The sequence below is a fragment of the Pinus tabuliformis genome, chromosome 7 (assembly GCF_031772625.1).
Source record: "Pinus tabuliformis cultivar Carrire ecotype Pingquan chromosome 7, CPIR1, whole genome shotgun sequence".
Classification (NCBI taxonomy): Eukaryota; Viridiplantae; Streptophyta; class Pinopsida; order Pinales; family Pinaceae; genus Pinus; species Pinus tabuliformis.
The window spans coordinates 1,693,749,779-1,693,771,274 of NC_142293.1; positions in this window are offsets into that span (position 1 = coordinate 1,693,749,779).

Below are 21,496 nucleotides of genomic sequence, written 5' to 3' on the forward strand. Positions count from 1 at the left end.
GACACGGAAATAGTGGAGGGAGATCAACAATATGTCTTTGTCTTGATGAGGGGAGATAAATTTATAATGTTAAGTCTTGGCTTGGTAGTATAAACCAAGAACCCTTCGCTTAAGGTGTGCTTGTGTGTTCAAATGTTTTTTATGATTAAGCCCAGATCGTGTTTGTAAAAAAAAAAAAATCTTGCTGAAAATGAACTAAAATTAATAACATAAAATAAATGGCAAAACAATTAACCAAACCCCACCCAAACTAGGTTTTTAAACATTGTGCTGGTTGGTGGCTAAATCAACAGAAAACACACTAAAAAGGTAAAGAGATCTAATTGTCAGTGTGGTTGGGAGCAAGTGACACTAGGCTGCTGGAAAGTGGTGCAACAACAACAAAAAACTAGAGAGGAAGATTGCTGCAAAAAGATAGGGATATGGGTGAAACACCTAGGGAAACTGATGGGACCTTAAGACCAATGACCAAACAATTTTCAATATGAAACTATGGATGGTGGTAGCATATCTTTATAGATATGAAATAGAAGGGTAGAGATCTGGAAAATATGGCTGAAATTGTTGCAAAAACTCATATTACTCACTCAGCTAAACTCATCCTATAAAGGTGGAAGCATACTAGAAGCCCTAGGGGGATAAATTCCACTTCGACGAGTAAATCAGAGTAGATCAAGGCCTAAGTGGGATGAGACAAAGGTCAAGAAACCTAGCAGACAGCTCTCGAGAAAACCCAGAGATAAATCTGATAAGAACTGGAAGCCCTAAAATCGCAGGTACTGACCTGTTTTTAGGTGAGATCACACTTTTTGGGTTGAAAGGTGCACTCCGGCCACTAGATCGTACTTTTGGGCTAAAAAGTGTGATTTCTACTCCTTGATTCCCGGTTATAAAATCTCAAAAAAAACTGTCGTCTCTGTCGCGGCTAGTTCATGTGACTTACAAAAAAGACCAGAAAGCTTGCGGAAGTTAGAAATTTAACAAATCTATTGTTAAAAAGCTAGGAAAAATTAAGAGATTGAAAAAAGAAGAAACCTTAAGCTAAAAATTGAAGGTCACCCAGGTTTTTGGATCAGAAGTATAAAACCAGTGGAGTCGCCAATTTTGTTGTAGTGTTTTCTTCTCAAAGATGTATGAAAAGAACCCACTTAAGATTGTGGATGACAAACAATCTCAACAATATAAATAGTTGTTAAACATTGTAGATCTGTGGCAACTGATAGAAACAAAACCTGACAAAATTTTGATCTATGCCACAATCATAGTTAAACAACAAAAAGAAACAGTAATAACTCCAATCATCCAATGGAAACCAGATATACAAAGAATAGATTTTGTTATAACACCTTTTAAGGGAACAAATAAATGTTATCAGTCCCCCTCTATTGGATGGGTTCTTGGCTATCCTCAAACATTTTTAGCTTGTGTAGAGTCTCTCTCCTCTATAATGTGTAAATGCAACAAATAAAATGTTTGAGCTCAATGGGAACTCAAATGGAAGAAGAGTGGTGGTGGACAATGAAAATAATCAGAGTTACAACAATGAGTGCAACAATGAAAATAATCAAAAGTGAATAATGAATGGAAAACCCTTCTATTTATAACAAAATATTGAGTTATCTTCGAATAATGAGCAATAATAAAATATTATTAACGCCATTCTTGGAATAACCACTTGGAATATTTTATTATATCTGGTTAGGAGGAAAAAGGTTTTAAACTTTTATTTAGAAATAAAAATAAATAAAAAATTTATTTATCATCTCAAGAAATTGGTTAAGGAATAATAAATAAATAATGATTTATTTAATTATTCTCGAGGGATTTAGTCAAATTTGACAATGAATAATAATTAATTAGTGATTAATTAATTATTCCTAGATAAAAATAAGATAATTAATCATTTGTCTATTGATTTTTCATAATTCGGTAAAATATGACAAGGAATAATAATTCAACAATAGTTTAATTAATTATTCCTAGAATAAAATCAAATAAATAGTGGTTTATCTAATTATTCTTCATGGGTTTAACTATAAATTACTTAACAAAGGTGGTTTATTAAGTAATTTCGCATAGCGAAAGAAATTTTACTATGGTAAAATTGGCTTTACATGGTGTACTTTGATCCATCTAGTAAATTAGGCTAGATGATCAATTTTTTGGTGATAACACTTGTTGTAACTCTAATTTTGGACCTGTGTAAGCCTCAGATTCAACCCTTGTTGTAACCCTAATTTCAACTTATTTAAGCCTCAGATTCGGCCCATATTGCAACCCTAAATGCTGTCCATTTGAGCCTCAAATTCGGACCCTATTGCAGCTATATTTTTAGCCTATGATTGCCTCATTTTTTTAGCAATGTTATAGTCGTATTCAACCTCTATTTTTGGCCTTGTATTTGACTCGATCTTGGCCTATTTTATAGCTTATCTTGGAGATTTTTTAGGAGCAGTTTTGGAGCCTATTTTTAGGCCTATTTTGCAGCAATTTTAGATAGGTTGGTACTTGTAGAGGATTGGTTTCCTCACTTTATTGATAGGTTGGTTCTTGTAGAGGATTGGTTTCCTCACTTTATTGATGGTTGGAGCTTGACCTTAGTCAAGAGGATTGGTTTCCTCATTATATCGCTTGGTTGGTTCCTAGGATTATAGAAAAGGATTAGTGTATTTATTTGATCCAGGAGGATCTAAAATGGCTCAAAATTAAAAGTCCTCAAATTTTAGCAAAAATGGAATCAAGTCATAGAGCTCAGTGAGAGCTTTCCAATGACGTGAATGACACATTAAAATGCTTTTGTATGAGGAAATATGACCTTCTGAAGTTTCACAAAAATAGGAAAAAAAGGGGCACTAACAATGCCACATGGCATCACTAGAAGAGGCCATGTGGAACCATCGAAGAGGCACCACATGTCACCCTCCATATGCATCCATGTGGCCTGTACTTGCAAGTGATATGGACCAACTCTCGAGTGCCATGTGGTACCCTCCGATTGGCCACAAAAGTTTGCTAATTAAATATGGGGGCTGAACCCCTAACCTCGACAGAAATAGGCTGATAAGCCACTGCTACATTACAATTGGAGCTCAGGTTTGTTAAATGTGGCATGGAATATTTAAACAATAGTTTATGTCATAGCACCAAGAATGGGGGGCATACGGGTTTAACGTCAGGATCCCCCCACCAACCAATAGTCTTATTATAAGACTGCAAACCAACTATGACAACAGGTTCATTGGTGTAAAAGCCATGTATTTTTATATAAATCCATCATTTGATCATTGAAGGGTGAGAACCTGTAGTCTAATTATGAAGAGGAACATAGCCATGAGAGCGTTGAATCAAGGAACTAACATATGGTCATGGTAGTATGAGCCAAGGGGACCTAAGCCAAGTCCGAGCATGATTTTAAGGAAATATTCCAAGGGAATATTCCAAGAATATTAATAGTTGTTATGGTACAATCTACGAGATAGAGATTCCCAGAAGTGTCAGAAGATAATGGTTTCAGAACCATATGAAGTTTATAGTCATTTTTCACAATTTTTGAGATCAGTACACTGGTGCAGATAAAATATAGGTTTGAGTAGTATATCTAGGGGTTCATGGATGAAGCTCACATGTACCATTAATGCTTCTCATGAAGTTTGAAACAATGATGCACTTTTTAGAAGTTGGTCGTATTTATAGTCAAAAGTTATAAAATGATGAGTTGGACTTGCTAGTGTTGTGTTTGCTAAGTTTTAAGCAGCTGATTGAGCATTTTGGCATGGAAACCAATGTAAGTCTCGTTTGTTGCTGATTTCCCCTTTCGAGATTTGTAAAAGGGAGAACATGTATTTGCAGATATTCTTGGGTCTAAGCATATGATTCAAAGAGGAAATTTTCCACTTTATGTGAGAGTTTAGCCCCTTTAACTTGGAGAAATGTAGAACAAATTTTACCACTTATTTTTCAGAATTCATTCCTTTTGTATTGTTGAAGGAGAATGTATATTTTTAGGAGAGACGTTGCTACATGAGTGAGATTTCAAACCTTGCATCGACAAAGAAAATCCTTATCAAAGAGCATCTAATGAAGCATCTATGCAGTTGAGCGGAGCCCAAAGGTATAACTCACACATTGTGGGTGAACTCTATTATTATGTTTTGATTCATTTGTCTATATTTTTCATTTCTTCATGTGTGTTGCACTTATGGTTATTTCATGCTCTTTATGAAATTCACTTTAAAGTCATTGAAGTAAAGATCCTAGATCATGTTGGTATCATAGTGGTCTTCTTTGTCGTGAATTAGGAGTACGGATGCTTAACAGAGCCAAGATTGAAGAGGGTGAAGGGAAAATTAAGACTTTTAACCGTGAGATTAGACGTGTAACTTGAAGAAATGAAATGGAAAATGAATATGTTTGTATAGAGAATGAAGAGTAACTCCACAAGCTCAAATAGGGTGAAGGGAAAATTAAGACTTTCAACCCTGAGATTAGACATTCAACTTGAAGAAAGAAAATGGAGAATGAAGATGTTTGTGTAGAGAATGAAGATGAACTTCACAAGGAATTTTACCGGATGTCAAACATGGTGGACAAATTATTTGCAGATTATCATAAAAGAGTGGTAAAGAAAGACAAGAAGAAATCCAAAGTAGAGGATAATGCTTCAATGAACCATGGATATGGAGGGGACGCTCCTGAACCTCCATCTCAATCTCCAAGTTTAAGCTCTTCTTCTTCCTCATTCTCATCATTCAAATCATCATTAGAAAGATGCTTCTAAAAAGGCATTGTTAAAGTTAGATGTAAAATTTTATTTTCCCATGTTTAATGGAGAGGCTAATGTAGGAAAGTTGAACAATTGGATTAGAAATATCTAGATAACATCTCTTTGGATGGAAGGCATAACCCTTGTATGGTGGGAGAGAAAAACTCAAAAAGGTACCAAAAATAATGGTAAACTCCTTTCGTCATGGTTTGAATTTACATATTCATCAAGATAAAAAATTTACCCATTGGGTTACACACAAAAATACATGATGGAATGGAAACATTTGAGATAGGGTAGAGGTTAGAGTGTGCAAAGTTTCACAGAAAAGTTTAGGAAGAAGGCACTATAATTTAATGTTCCTTTAGACTCACCAGAAGCTTTGATGAAATATGTTGGTGCTTTACATAGTTATCTTTGTCACTCATTGTTATTATTTGATCCCACTAATCTAGATGAAGCATGTGTGAAAGAAATTCATCTTGAAAATAGAGGAAACCATGAAAAAGACAACCATACAAAGAAGACAATGACAACAAATTAAAACAAAAGAAATCCCTCTTGCACTCATTGCAAGAAACATGGGAATGATAAGGAGCATTTCTCAATTGAAACTACATCCTAAGTTAAAGCCTAAGGGATTTGGTAGAAAAATGAAGAAGAAAAATATTTCTATAATGTAACAAGACTTGGATACTGATTCAGGCGATGAGATGAATATCAAACTATCGGGATAAAAAAGATGGGAAAATAATCAAAGAATGAATGGCTCCAAGAACTTGAGGAAATCAACCAAATAATTCAAGCAACAAATTCTTAGTTGAGGAGATTGCTACAAGAAGAAGAAGAGGAGAGAGATTGCAACTTTAGTTACAAGCCCAAGAAGATGCCTTAGTAAAGTTGTAGTGTAATGAAGGCTTAGCGAAGGCATCCTCACCTGATCCAAAATTAACAACTGAGGTAAATAATCTCAATTACTTTTCAATTTTATGTCCTCCTCATTATGATGATAAATTTGGTGCTTTTGAAACTCACACCACAAACATTGCCTTGATGTTAATGAAGAAAATGAGATATGAAGGAAAATGTCTCAGAGTTAATGGCCAAGGCATTGTGAATCACATCCAAGTGGTAGAATTACCTTGATAAGTAGGATTGGGCTATATCAAAGAGGAATATGGAGCATGTTTCAAGACCATCAATGAAAGAGACTCCAAATCCATAAAACCAAGACAGTATTCTATCAATGAGTCTGAATTAGTGCAAGCTGAGAGCACATCACACCATTCCAACAATTGTGATTGTAAGTCGTCTCCAAAGGGAGGAGACAATTTTACATGATGAGCTAAGGAAAATTATCCTCACCATAGTTACACCAAAGACAACCTTTTAAGGAAATTTGTGTCCACTAGGAAGAAGCCAAGACATGAAGACCCTTCTCCATAACATGAGAAAAAGAAGGGAATGAAATCTTGGATGAAGAAAAACCATTGAAACCATTAAAACAAGGGTGGACATCAGAAAGCCACATGTTGGAAGATCTATCGAGAGCTATGTCGAAATAAGGATCAAAATATTATGAAATCACCTATGAAGAAAGAAACTCTTTTGCAAGAACCAATAAATGAGAAAGTGGAGCACATTGTAACCCTTCAAGAAACCACATAGGAAGAAAGAAAACTACAGAAAGAGATCCCATTAGCCTGGTTAGGTAAGATATAGGTAGCCTTTTTAAGTATTTGAGTATGGCCACCATTGTAAATAACATGTTTATTTCGAATCCCCCACAGATGGGAGATTTTTTTTGTAAAAGTGATGAAATGTATAACATCAACTAAGTATGCAACATAGTGATAATTTTTTGCATTTTTTTGGATAACAAAGGGTATAAGTTATGTTGTAAATCAAAGATACATGTATGATCTCTATATGTAAACTTTTGGGGTCCAAAATTCCTTTAGTTGGAAGGATTGATATAGGAAGATCCAAAAAGGCTCAAAATTCAAAGTCCTCAAATATCAGCAAAAATGGCACCAAGTTGTAGAGCTTGGCGAGAGATTTTCTATGGTTTGAATGACACCTTAAAAGTATTTTGTATGAGGAAGATATGGCTTGTGAAGTTTCATAGAAATGGGAAAAAAAGGGGAATGATAGTGCCACGTGGAATCACCAAAAGAGGCCATGTGGCACCATCCAAGAGGTGCCACATGTCACCCTCTAGATGCCTCCATGTGGCCTATGTTTGTAGGTGAGAAGGACCAACCCTCGAGCACCATGTGGCAACAAAATGTAAGAGAAATAAAATCAAAATAAATCAGGAGAAGATGCAAACAAGAGGGCTCCCTCAAGCAACCAAACGAAGAAGACAACTTCCTACCAAGTAGACAAATAATTTCTATGGCTACTGTTATTTGTGCAATGAATTTGGTCATAAAGTTGTTGAATGCAAAATGTATGCAAAGAAGAACATTAAATCACGAAGAAATACACCATTTTCTCCATTTCTTGGACATACAATATATTATGTGTGTGATAACCTTGGGCACAAAGCCAAAGAATGCAAACTTCCATATACCCTAAAGAACACTAGTTTGATGATGGAAGCCAATCAAAGCATACTGAAATTTGAATAAAAAAGAAATGCATACAATAGAAAGAAACCTAATAAAGTGTGGAAGAGGAAGAAATAAGAGAAACTTGTTAAATCAATGACATAATGAAGTCATCAAGGTTTTAGGGGGAGATTCTCTAAGTAGTAAAGCATCCATCTAGTCAATGCAAATGAAGAAAATGCAAAGGAACCTGGATGATACAAGGGGATTCTAAAGGTAATAGAAAGAGATTTGACCATGGCGAAGGTTACTGATCAAAATACCAGAATGACTACCAGACTGCTTGCACTAAAATTAAAGAATTGAAGGAAAATGTAAACGGGAATATGTCCCTCATACAAGCCAGGGAAATTATCTGGAATGATATTATTCACACTATGAGAAATATTTTGGAATTCATGTTGATTTTAGCAGAGGAAATGGTTATTATCAGACACTTGGAGAGCATCATTACTGCCAGCAAATAGAAAATCCAGCAACGTGAAAACCTAGCTAAGAAGATAATTGATTTTCTTAATTCCAAGACATCACGGGAATTAAGAGATATGAAAATTGAAGACATAACAAAGTTAGTGCTGGAGGTTAATAAAATGGCATTGAAGAATTTATATAGAAAAACAACTAAGACAAAGTTGGGAGAAATTAAAGAAGTTGTTCTAAAATTCAACACCAACTTTGATAAAAGAACAAGGGCATGATTGCCCTCATGCTGGGATCAACAGGGAAATATGCTTCTCTGGGAAACTTATGAAACCCTTTTGGTAGAGGCCAAGAGTAATATTGGCACTTCCCATGAAAAAACAATAGTTCCGAAAGGGGAAACAATTGTTAATTATCTTCACAAATATTTTCAGTTGTTATGGTTTACTAAGACTCTTTTTACTGAGAAGCCAAATTACAACTGAATTACTAATTTAATAATGGATCACACAAGATTTGTAAGGAGTCAAAGCTTAGATTTGACATTGTGGAAGAAATACATAGATTGGATGTCTCCTATAGTAGCAACAATAGAAGTTGGACCCTCTACAGACAACCCTGCACATGAATCACAAGTTACTCAATGAAAAAGGTTGACTTGTTATTTTCATGAGATTTTTCAAAATTGTACTTGTAATAATAATATAATTTTGTCATTATTTTATCATAGATAAAGTCCTTCAAAGGACCGAATAGACCAAAGTAGTTCAAGTAGTTAGTAGTTTTTTGACAGTTAACCTTTTCATAACTATCATTATTGTAATGATCATACAAAAGAAATTTTGGAGATCCATGGAGGGTTCTGAATTTTGACTTCAAAAGGCAAAGTCTTTTTCTATGTAATGTTTTTTTTCATCTTCTTCAAGATTTAAATAAAGATTTTCAAGGTGATTCCGAACATATCTTTGAATGTGATATGTGTTCTTACTTCTTTGTGAATCATTTGATATTTTTCTTCTATGGGAAAGAGTAATGAAGCTGCTGGTTTTTAATGATACATTTTTACTGAATTCACAATATCTATAAATTAAATTTAAGTAACCTTAATATGCACTCCTCTTTTCTATATTTTCATTCCTCTGTATTCCATATTTCTGCTAAAGTTTGAAGCAATAGATTCTGCAATAAGTAGCCTTTTGTTCAAAACTTTCAATCATCTCTTTCATCACTTTACTACAACTTAAAATCAAATTCATTGTTAGAGAGGCCAATTTGAAAGGTGTTCTTATCCCAAGAAGATTTCATAATTATTACCTGTAAAAATACTTCTAAAGTTTCACAATGGGACAACAAATAAAGCTTGTTATCTTTCTAAATAAATGTCTTAGGCACTGACCTCTACTCAGTCAGGGGTTGTCTCCTAAGGTTACAACTTATACCATGACCCCAAGACTCACCTCAGGGCTTAGACCTCATTTTCCCCAAGGAAGGCATTCGGTCTAGTACTCAATGATACCTGACATATCACAACATTGGCCCAACTCCCTCCACAACCAACTAAGGTACAAAGCCTCAGGAATCGAAGTCCTTACACCACTTATGGATTTTATCATCCCAATCCAATTCCAGGCACTTGGCCTCCTCAAGATGGTCCCATAGCTCCTCGAAAGCTATACATTAAGAGTTATACAAGGAAAACAAATTGCATATGTTGTGTTGATTTAGTTTGTCCCCAACCCATATGGTTTACACATTCTCCCTCATAGTTATGGGCTCCCACGAGATCATCAAATAAATCATCCCTATCGGCTCGTTTGTGGAATTCTTGTGAATCACCAAATCTCAACATGTAGCCAATGCATTTGTTATAACATCATAATAAAATAATTCACATGCCAAATCTTGTATGCCATGATGAAAATATAAAATAATTGTTATCAAAACATTCTAAATAGTAAAAACTTCATGCTCATGCATGTCATAAAATATGCATGCTTTAACCACACGCTTCACATCCTGAAATACCATCATAATAACTGGAACCACATGTCAATATAACCTCATATCATCATAAATATGAGAATCATACTTATCAAATCTATATCAATAAAACACTATAGCATTCTTATCATGATTCATCAAGAAAATCAATCTCATTTTCTTGTATAAAAAATGAATACTAACGATGAAATACTCTTATTCAACATCCCTCTAGGATCTAGGTTATCTATTAATACTATTAGTTTCATGTTTTCATCAAGATTCTAATTATGTTTCAATAGTCTTTTCTTGTTCCTTCAAGTAGAAAGTTGATAATTTAACAATAGGTATAGTCATTTAAGTACATCGTTAAAGTTCAAGTGAGTCTCATCATCTTCAACCTTAATATCTAGTCATGTTTTCTTCCCTCCCCAAGGAAATTTAGTGAAATACATCATTAAGATGTTATTGGTTGTACAATCATTCCTTAAATCATCAATATAAAAATTTAAAATTCATGATCCTTCTCAAGGTCTCCTTATATAATATAAAATTTCTTGCAACATTCATTCTTGTGCTTCAATTGTTATCTTTAACCATTTAAACCTTTGAACATTTTCCCATTTTATCACTTGTCATTCCTAACCAATTACAAATTTTCATAACCCCCTATCTTGTCATTTTAAAATACTATGACATTCACCAATCATTCTTAATCATCATTCTTGTTGCTCAATCCTACTAGTCTATATCTTTAAGAGAGATTTCTCTTTGAGAAATATCTCAAATTTATGTTTGATCTTCTTCATTCCCAGTCTAAAGGAACTCATAGTTTTATCACTACTTAATCTAATGTTACCATACTTCCTAAGTAGTACCTTAAACTGACCTTCATCATTATCATGATCATTTAGCTCCATTAGTTTATTGACATTATTCTCTTCTTGATAAGAATTGTCCTTATTTAGACCCTATAGTGATCTTATTGGGTCCTTCATTTTTGGGAAAGAAATTTTGGAAAATTTTGAGTAGGTTTTGATCGGAAAATGGTTATGCAATAGATCACTAGAAAAATGAAAATGAATGGTTGAAACATCCAAACACCGAGAATGATTGGAAATAGGTGCGCAAGAGAAATGAAAAGGTAGTTATGATGAGATTTATAGAGGCCTCCAAAGAAGGATAAGAACATAAGAGAAATGAAAAGGAAACTAGATTTTCAGAGGCCACTAAAGAAGCATGGACACACTAGAGTTTGAGGTAATCCAAGGTGATAAGGAATAGAGAAAGCAAGCGGGATCACTGGAAGAAAATCTATAAAACTTGAAGGGGAGATGGGAGAAAAAAGAAGATTGGGAGTTTATGCCGAAATGTTTTGTTGCTCGAAGACTTCCTTGCTCTTTATGATCTCTCTCTCTAAGTTCTATTATGTAACTTGATCCAATAGAGATTGAGGTTCTTATTTGTGATGAAGAGCATGTTCTGATGTAATGATGTAATGATCTAGCCATTAATGGTGTTAGATAATCAGAAAAGAAAAATTTGTTTCTTTATGTTGATAATTACTTGTGAGATTATTATGTTCTTATTAAATTTCTTGTGTTCTTATTTTATCTTAGTTCATCAAGAAATTACCAAAACAATAGCACGAAGATCAAAGGCACCAGATGTAGGCAAACAACCAGGGGAAACCGCTTATCTAGGGGAAAACCCAATAAAAAACTCTTCCTTAATAGTTTCACAAGATAATCCAAGACTCTTGACCTGGACACATACTTCCTCCACACCAACTCATCCCTTTGTTCCTTCTCTAGGTAATAACCCTTTAAGAAATAACTTCAACCTAGCAGCAACAACTTGCAGCAACAATATAACTTTGTGTTGAAAAGTGTAACTAGGTTCGGTCTTCATAATGACATGTAATTGTGATTTTTGTAAATGCTGAAAAGAAGAAAATAAAATTATTATTGTAATTCTTGCTTCATGGGTTTCATGAGAAAGAGATTTTATTTTTAGATGGCTCCCATTGAGAGCCTTTAGGATTTGTCACTAAAGTCAAAGAGTCAATGTCATGTATGAAGAACATATCTTGGGGATATTACAAATGTATATGAGTCAATAGAATAGTCTAGTAGCCCTCCAAAGACAAGCACAAGTTCTCTTATTTATGTCGGCTTCAAAATGAAATGAAAGAACTCATGTCGGATCACCTTATGAAGACACACCTATTCAAATTTATAGGTTGTATTATTTATGGGACAAACTACTATATATATGAGCGTAGGGTCTTTACATTTCCATAGTCAAAAGTTTGGATATATCTCTGAGATTTTCAGGTGGACAGGGCAGAGACAAGTTCAGATGGAAATTGGATGGGTAAGGAAGGGAAAATGAGGTTTTGTTTAGGACTTATCATAGTCAGTAAGGCTCAGATCTCTTTGAAATTCGGATCATAGTTAGAGTGAAAAAGGAAGAGACAAGTTTGGATGTCAAGAAGGAACTCAGATAGTTAATGGAGGAACAACGAGGGTCCTTTTAGGGCTAAACAGAAGTTCAGTTTCATGAGATAAGGGTCTCGATGCTAGAACACAGGAAAACCATTTGATAGAGATATATATACTACAGTTCAATCCTTTGAAGAAGAAACAACTCGGTGCTATTATGGAGACCACTGTGTGGTGCTATGAAGGAGCTACAGTTCTGAGATCTATCACATTGTTTCGGTGCTGCTACAATGGTCACATTTTGGTGACATTACATTGACATGTTTCAGTGCCATCTCTAGTGTATCTACAGTTCGTTGAGGAGATGATCTCAGTGTTAAGAAGGTCAAAGAGAAAGAGGAGTCAAGAAGAAGAAAAGAGCAGAAGACAGAGAACTAATGTCTTGGTCTTGGAGTGGCTAATAGGAAAAGTGTCTTGGTCTTGGTATTCGTCAATTGGAATATCTATAAGAAGAATTCGTGCGGGTTTTCCTCTCAAAGAGTGAGAGGTTTTGGCCTTGGCTGATAGCCTACATTTTGTATCTCTTGTCTATCTATGTTCATGCATTCGTAGTTGTTTGATAAAGAAGAACAATAATAACTTAAGCAACAAGAATATGCTAATCTAATGAAGTAAAAGGAACTCACAAGAAGTTAATAATTAAGAGAAATCACTTGATTATTGATGCCCTAGTGTTATAGACATATTTGGGCACTACAACCCCAATCTTATATGTCGATAAGCTAAGGGATCTTTAACCCCTAAAAGTGTTTTTTCATACCTTAAAGGATCATAGTCAACTGATTACAACATTCCCCAGAAGTTCCACCTGAAAAAACCACTCAGAACTGGCCAAAACTGGACCATATTGATTGCTCCACTATTAAGGTGTGATGCATATTGACTCCTACACTAGCTAGGTGCGATGCCTACTGAAGAGGCCTTCTGTGAGGTGTGATGAGTGAGAATGGACAAATGGTTGAGACAATTTGCTAAGTGGATGCTCATGGAATCTTCTAGAAACTTCTCCTATGACACTTGCCTCTCTGAATTCGCCTAGGGATGAGTAAGAGATCCAAGATATCTCCAAGTGGAACAAAGAACTACAAGTGGAATGACACTAATAAAAAACACAGAGATGACTCACAAACTTGCAGACATCTATAAATGGATCCCTCATTTGAGAGATCTGGAGGCTGGAATTTTGTAATTTGTAAGAAAGTGTTGATAGTTTGTCTTTGAGAAGGAGCATTGTATTGTTGGGTGATCTTGCTTTTCATGAGGTGAAGAGGGATTTGATGCTGGGAGGATGATGCTGGATCAGACAGTTGGGTTATAATTCTCCCTTCTATTTTAATAAAGTTCTTTGAGTTTTCCTCCATACAATTGTGTACTTGTGAATCTTGTTACTTGTGAATGCAATTATATGTTCAATGTATTTCTGATTCTGCATTGTTTATGATATAGTAGATCAATATGCTTTGATGGTGTTTTGTTAGTTTATTTCTACAGGTATTCTTTAAGTGGGACAAGTAGGAGAAGAGTTGCAAGCTCTATCAAGAGAAATCAAGAAAGGAGTCAAGCAGAAGATCCAGGTTGGTCCCTTTGCTTCTCTCTTATCTATCATACATAGAGGAAATCACAAATTCCTTTGATTGTTTTTTTCTAAGATAACTGCCAATCTTAGTGGGGCTAACAGATCGAAAAGACACTAGTTTTCCTGAAAACACCTAGATTTCTCAAAATGGAATCAAAGTTAAGGTGACTAAGTCAAGAAAAAGGGCATATAATAAAAGAGACAGTCAAGGATCGAGTTTCAAGAAATACATCAAAGCATGTTGAAGGATATCTAAGTGAACTTGTGATCTAAATCAAACTTGTTGATGGTGCTGTACCCACCAACATGTCAGGGGATCTCCCGAGTAAAAAGTCCCAACTGGACCTCAGACCTTTTGGTGTAGGAGTCCCAGCAGTGGGTAGTACGGTATCACCTTGACTGCGGTTGCGAGCAGAGGTGAGTAAGATGTCCCTATTGGTAGCAAGGGTGTGAAATGTGCAGAAAGTCAAGGAAGGTGCATGAATGGGTATAACACACATAACAGGGGTATGAGTGCTCCCCTTAGAAACTTGTGACAATATCTGGCTTGAAAGAGAATATACAAGAGAGATACATCACAAGATGGAAACAAGGTTAGCCAATGATCCAAAGTGATGGTTAAACCAACAACACATTTCGATAAGATTCATACAAAAATACATATAGACAAATCCATACATACATGCATAAACAATGAATACATATATCATTAGAGTAACCAAGATAGTTGAAATATAATAACAACATATGCATGAAATGTGTTGGCTATGTTATATTAAGAAAGTGAAATCTCTAATCATACATACAACTATGACCAACCACTGGTCTTGACAACAGAATGTTAGAGTCACTGCCACCTGCTCCTCCAAAGATATATACTAGCTCTGCACTATGGAGAAGCCAAGGCTCGTTACAATACATTGCAAGCTTTCTCTAAGATACATCTAGAGGAAGCTTGGCTCCCAAAATCCTGTATAATGAGTTATGAGCTTCTATAAATAGAAAAGGGTGGGGTGACCCTTGAAATTCCCCTTTGTGACTCTTCACCTACCCTCATGACTCTTCAACTACTACATGACTGTTACATTCAACTATTGACACTTGGTCTTTCACTTTTACAAGATGTTACATTACAATCTGCACATGTACCCATGTGAGACAAAATAAGCTTGAGCAAGCCATGCAATATATCACTAAGATTTGGACAGCTGTGGGAATGTTGGGTTGTGTTATATTCTTTCCATGACTAGACCACGTAGTTAACCAGGGGGTTAGAATGGGGGCGAAGCGCCCCCTTCGTTGTGTCGATTGCATAGCGGGGGGAGTCACAGTGGGTTTGAGTGGTGCAGATAACCCCACTCTATGGGGTCCAAGGAAGCACCCCAATTTTTTTTGGTTTTGGAACCTATGTTAGTTTGGGTGGACCCGCCTATGGTTTTGTGCATGATTTTCGCACATGTTTTTTGGATGTGATGGTTTTCGGTCCATGGTTTTGGACGCGATGGTTTTTGGTCCATGGTATTGGATGCTTTGGCATGTATAAATATGTATTATAACATTGAAAGGAACATAATGAAAAATCAAGTTGGTAGTCTCGGTTTTGGGATACAGGGGAAAATCTCTGTGTATATGTGTTTTACGTGTTATGCTCTCACATTGTTTATTTTTTGTGTTTTAGAATTTGTATGCAGGTAATTTCTGTATGGGTTAAAACCTACATTTGGTATCAGAGCTGTTTTGGCTTCAAGGGGATGCCTTTGTTGCTGAGGGGTTTCGCTCGGGCCTGTGTTAGACCTTGTTCAGTGGGAGATCTGCGAGATCGATTCTGGTGGTGAAAGAATATGGCAAGCAGTGGATAGATAGAGATTGAGAAATTTAATGGTCAGAGTTTTGAGTTGTGGAAACTCAATATGGAGGATCTGTTGGTGGGTAAAGATTAGTGGATCGCAGTAGATCTGGGTACTAAACCAATGGGAGTGTCCAACGAAGAATGGAAGAAGTTGGATCGGAAGGCAAAGAGCACAATACGATTGTGTGTCTCAGATTCAGTATTGTTGAATGTATCAGGGGAAGCTACAGCAAAGGCTTTGTGGGACAAGTTAGGAACTTTGTACCAATCTAAGTCTCTGGTGAATAAACTGTTCCTGCAGAAAAAGCAGTATAACCTGAGGATGAAATATGGAGACTTAGTGACAGAGCATTTGAATGCATTTAATACTGTGGTAAGTCAATTATCGTCTGTTGATATCAAAATTTTAGATGAAGATAAGTGCATTAGTTTTTTGTGTTCTCTACCAGATTTGTGGGATAGTCTTGTTCTTGCAATAGGTAGCAATGCAACTGCCTTGCATTTTGACGAAATAGTCTCTTCCTTGTTGACGGAGGATATGATATGGAAAAATATGGAGATCCAGAATGGTCATTCCTTATCTGTACGAGAATGGTCCCAGAACAGAAACAAAAATAAGTCATCGAGTGGGAGATATAAATCTAGAGGGAGATATAAATCACCAAGAAAACCTGTAAAGGTGGTGTGCTGGAAATGTGGAAAGGAAGGGAACTACAAAGGGACTGTAAATCTAAAGCTCCTAATAAAGGAAAGGGATCTGATGATGCTCCTTCTGCAAAGGAAAAAACCACCTCAGACGAAGGTGGGGATGTGTACTTGGCTTCTTCAAGTACACATGTAGATAATGAGGCATGGTTGATTGAATTAGGTGCATCCTTTCACTTCACTCCCCATAGAGAGTGGTTTTGTGAATATGAGAAACATGATGGTGGTGATGTCTTCTTGGGGGATGACAAGAAGGCTAGAATCATTGGTCGTGTAAAAGTAAAGTTGAAGTTGCAAGGTGGAAGGGTTAGAACACTTTCGAGTGTTCTGCATATTCCTGCATTAGCCAGAAATTTGATTTCTGAAAGCAAGCTGGATGATGCAGGTGTAAAAACAGTGTTCGAGAAGGATACCTACAAGATGGTTTGGGGAGCACTGGTATTGATGCGGGGAGTTCGGACTAGAACTCTGTACAAACTGCAAGGTAGAACTGTTGTTGATGGGTGCAACAGTTCTGTGGTTCCTGAAAGTGGAGTAGAAAATCTAATGGTCTTTGGAGAGAAGACCATGTTGTGGCATCAAAGGCTTGGACATATTGGAGAGAAGGGCCTCCGAATACTTCATGGTAAAGGTATGGTAGAAGGTATGAGTAATAGCTCTCTGGATTTTGATTTCTACGAAAATTGTGCATATGGGAAGCAAAATCAGGTGAGTTTCCCCTCTGGTGGTAAGAAGGCGAAACATATATTAGAGCTTGTGCATAGTGATGTGTTTGGACCTATGAAGGTTCCATCACTGGGTAAGTCTATGTACTATGTATCATTTATAGATGACTTTTCAAGGAATACATGGATATATTTCCTTAAGAAGAAATCTGAAGTCTTTGATAGGTTTAAAGAATTCAAGGCTCTGGTGGAAAACCAGACAGAGGAAGATAAAGGTATTGAGGACAGATAACGGTGGAGAGTTTTGCAGTAAGGAATGTGAAGAATTTTGTAAGAAGTGTGGTATAGCAGGGCAGAACACTACTCCATATACACCTCAGCAAAATGGAGTTGCAGAAAGAATGAACAAGACGTTGATGGAAAGGGAAAGAAGCATGCTCAGTGGTGCCAGGTTAGGACAAGAATTCTGGGCAGAGGTGGTGGAGACAACATGTTACTTGGTGAACAGATCACCTTCATCAGCATTGGAGGATAAAACTTCACAAGAGGTATGGACTGGTAAGAAACCCTCTCTTTCACATCTGAGGGTATTTGGATGTGATGCATATGTACATCTTCCAAAGGAGAAATGAACCAAGTTGGATAATAAATATGAAAAGTGCATCTTTATTGGGTATAAGGATGGTTTAAAAGGTTATATTCTTTGGAATCTAGTAACAAGGAAGGTTGTGTACAACCAAGATGTGGTGTTCAGAGAGGTGAAAGATGTTATTAAACATGAAGTCCAACCAAAGGAACTTGAGAAGATAGAGTTTGAGCTAAAGGAGGAAGAATCAGACTCTACAACAGAGGAGGAATCAGAAGATGAAGAGCCACAAACTCTGGGTGTGAGAAGATCAGTTCAAGAAAGAAGGTAGCCAAAAAGGTATAGTCCATCTACTTTCTGTTCAAATTTTGCTTTATCTATTACTGATGATGATCCTAGAACTATGAAGGAAGCAGTAGATTCAGAGGATGGAAAACTCTGGAAAGAGGCCATGGTTGATGAAATGGCATCTTTGCACAAAAATGAGGCTTGGGATCTGGTGGAGTTACCGGCTGGAAGGAAACCCATTGGCAGCAAATGGGCGTTAAGAAGAAGACAAATGCAAAAGGAAAGGTTGTTCAATCAAAGCTCGGTTGGTAGCAAAAGGTTATTCCCAGGTGTCGGGAATTGATTTTGGTGATATTTTTTCTCCCGTTGCCAAGGTAACTTCTATTAGATTACTTTTATCTTTTGCTGCTACTTTTGATTTTGAGGTAGAACAGATGGATGTGAAGACAACATCTCTTCACGGGGATCTGGAAGAGGAAATCTACATGAAGAAACCTGAAGGCTTTTTGGTGAAGGGTAAGAAAGAACTGGTATGCAAGTTAAAGAAGTCTCTGTATGGGTTAAAACAATCATCAAGGATGTGGTATTAGAAATTTGATACATTTATATGGGGACTTGGCTTCACCAGAAGCAAAGCAGATCGTTGTGTGTATTTTAAATTAATTGGTGAATGTGTTATTTATTTGGTCATGTATGTGGATGATATGTTGTTGGTTGGAAATGACAAAGAAATTATCTAGGATTTGAAGACCCAATTGTCCTCCAAATTTGACATGAAAGATCTTGGTGATGCAAACTATATTTTGTGCATGGAAATTAAAAGAGATTGGGCAAAGAGGAAGCTCTGGTTAAACTAGAGGAAGTATGTCAAGACAATATTGCAAAGATTTAATATGCAGGATAGTAAACCGGTGAAGGTTCCTATTCATGTAGGTGTAAAGTTATCCGTTGAACAGTGTCCCAAGACATAAGAAGAGGAAGAGGACATTTCCTCTGTTCCATATGCAAGTGCAGTCGGTAGTCTGATGTATGCAATGGTCTGTACTAGACCAAACATTGCACATGCAGTGGGAGTATTGAGCATGTTTATGTCAAAACAAGGAAAGGAGCATTGGACAACAATGAAGCTGGTTTTCAGGTATTTGCATGGCACTAGTGATTATGGTTTGTGCTACCAAGGAAGACCAGGATTGGACAGAGTTTTGGATATCCGTGGATTTGTTGATGCAGATTGGGCTAGAGATCTGGATTAGAGAAGATCTACAAGTGGGTACGTGTTTAACCTATTTGGAGGTGCAGTCAGTTGGATGAGTAAGAAACAATCTGTAGTGGCATTATCAACTACAGAGGTAGAATACATGGCAGCCACTCATGCAAGCAAGGAAGTAGTTTGGTTGCAGAGATTGTGTTCAAATATGGGGTTAGTACAGTGAGCTATAAGGATAGACTGTGATAGCCAAAGTGCAATTTTCTTGGCAAAGAACCCTGCATATCATTCAAAGACAAAGCACATTAATTTTTAGTATCAATTTGCGAGGGATATGATAGAAGACAAAGAGGTGTTGCTGGTAAAGGTGGACACTTTGAAGAATACTGTAGATGCATTGAAAAATATGTGAGCTCTAAGAAGTTCCCTTGGTGTAGAGAAACAATGGGTGTTGTAGGGCTGGATAAATGACTAAGCTCTCTTGTGGCCCCCTGTGGAAAGAAAACAACAAGTGGGAGAATGTTGGGTTGTGTTATATTCTTTCCACGAATAGCCCATGTAGTTAACTGGGGGCTTAGAAGGGGGGTGGAGCCCCCCCTTTGTTGTGCCAATTGCATAGCGGGGGCAGTCACAGGGGGTTTGAGTGGTGCAAATAACCCCACTCTATGGGGTCCAGGGCAGCGCCCCGGGAAATTTTGGTTTTGGAACCTATGTTAGGTTGGGTGGACCCACCTATGGTTTTGTGCATGACTTTCGCACATGTTTTTTGGACGTGATGGTTTTCGGTCCATGTTTTTGGACACGATGGTTTTCGGTCCATGGTATTGGATGCTTCGGCATGTATAAATATGTATTATAACATTGAAAGGAACATAATGAAAAATCAAGCTGGTAGTCCCGGTTTTGGGATCCAGGGGAAAATCTCTGTGTATATGTGTTTTATGTGTTATGCTCTCGCATTGCTTATTTTCTATTTTTTAGAATTCACAAGCAGGTAATTTATGTACGGGTTTAAAACCTATAGGGAACACCACCTCTTTAACATCCTCATGATGATCAACAGTGGTGAACTAATGCCAAACTTGGTAGTTCGTGATGGTGTATGTGTGCTCAATGGTGACATCCTGCTGAAAGCGAACTCTCACCTCCATTGCATCTGGGTACACTGATTTGGAAGCACTGTCCAAATATTTTGATAGCATGTGCATCATAGTATTGAGTGTAGTCACACCAGTAATATACTGATGCATAGTGTCTGCACTGATAGCCAAGTCTACGCTGGTGGCTATGCGCATCAACCCATAAAAATACATGTCCAAGTCCGTTTAGACTTGGTTCTTTGACTTCGCCTTGGTCAGTGTGCCAATAGATGGGATCGTGTGTGTAAAAAATGACATCCATTCTTATGAACACCCATGCATGTGAAGCATGAAAACTGGTGATGAGTTGTGGGAGTTCCTCATAGTTCCAAATCTGACTTCAGATGCATGACTTCAACTCCACTGCCTTTGGCTTCATCATCTTTGGAAAATGCAATGGGGCTCTGTTATAGACATATTTGGGCACTTCAACCCCAATCTTATATGTCAATAAAATAGGGCTCTTCTAACCCCTAAAAGTGTTGTTTCATACCCTAAAAGATCATGGTCAACTGATTACATCATTCCCCAAGAGTTCCACCTGAAAAACCATCCAGAACTGGCCTAAACAAGGGCGTACTGACTGCTCCACTATCAGGGTGCGATGCATACTAACTTATACCCTAGCCAGGTGCGATGCATACTGATGAGGCCTTCTGTAGGGTGTGATGTGTGAGGATGGACAAATGTCCGAGACAGTTTGCTAAGTGGATGCTCATAGAATCTTCTAGAAACTTCTCCTATGACACTTGCCTCTCTAAATTTGCCCAGGGATGAGTAAGAGATCCAAGAAATCTCCAAGTGGAACCAAAAACAACAAGTGGAATGACACTAATCAAAAACCCAGAGATGACTTACACCCTTGCACACATCTATAAATGGATCCCTCATCTGAGAGATCTAGAGGCTGGAAGTTTGTAAATTGCAAGGAAGTGTTGATAGTTTGTATTTGAGAAAGGGCATTGTATTGTTGGGTGATTTTTCTTTTCATGAGGTGAAGAGGGCTTTGATGCAGGGAGGATGATGTTGGATTAGACAACTGGGTTGTAATTCTCCCTTCTATTTAATAAAGTTCTTTGAGTTTTCCTCCATACAATTGTGTATTTGTGAATGTTTTTATTTGTGAATGCCATTGTATGTTCATTATATTTCTGATTCCGTAATGATTATGATATAATAGATCAAGATGCTTTGATAGTTCTT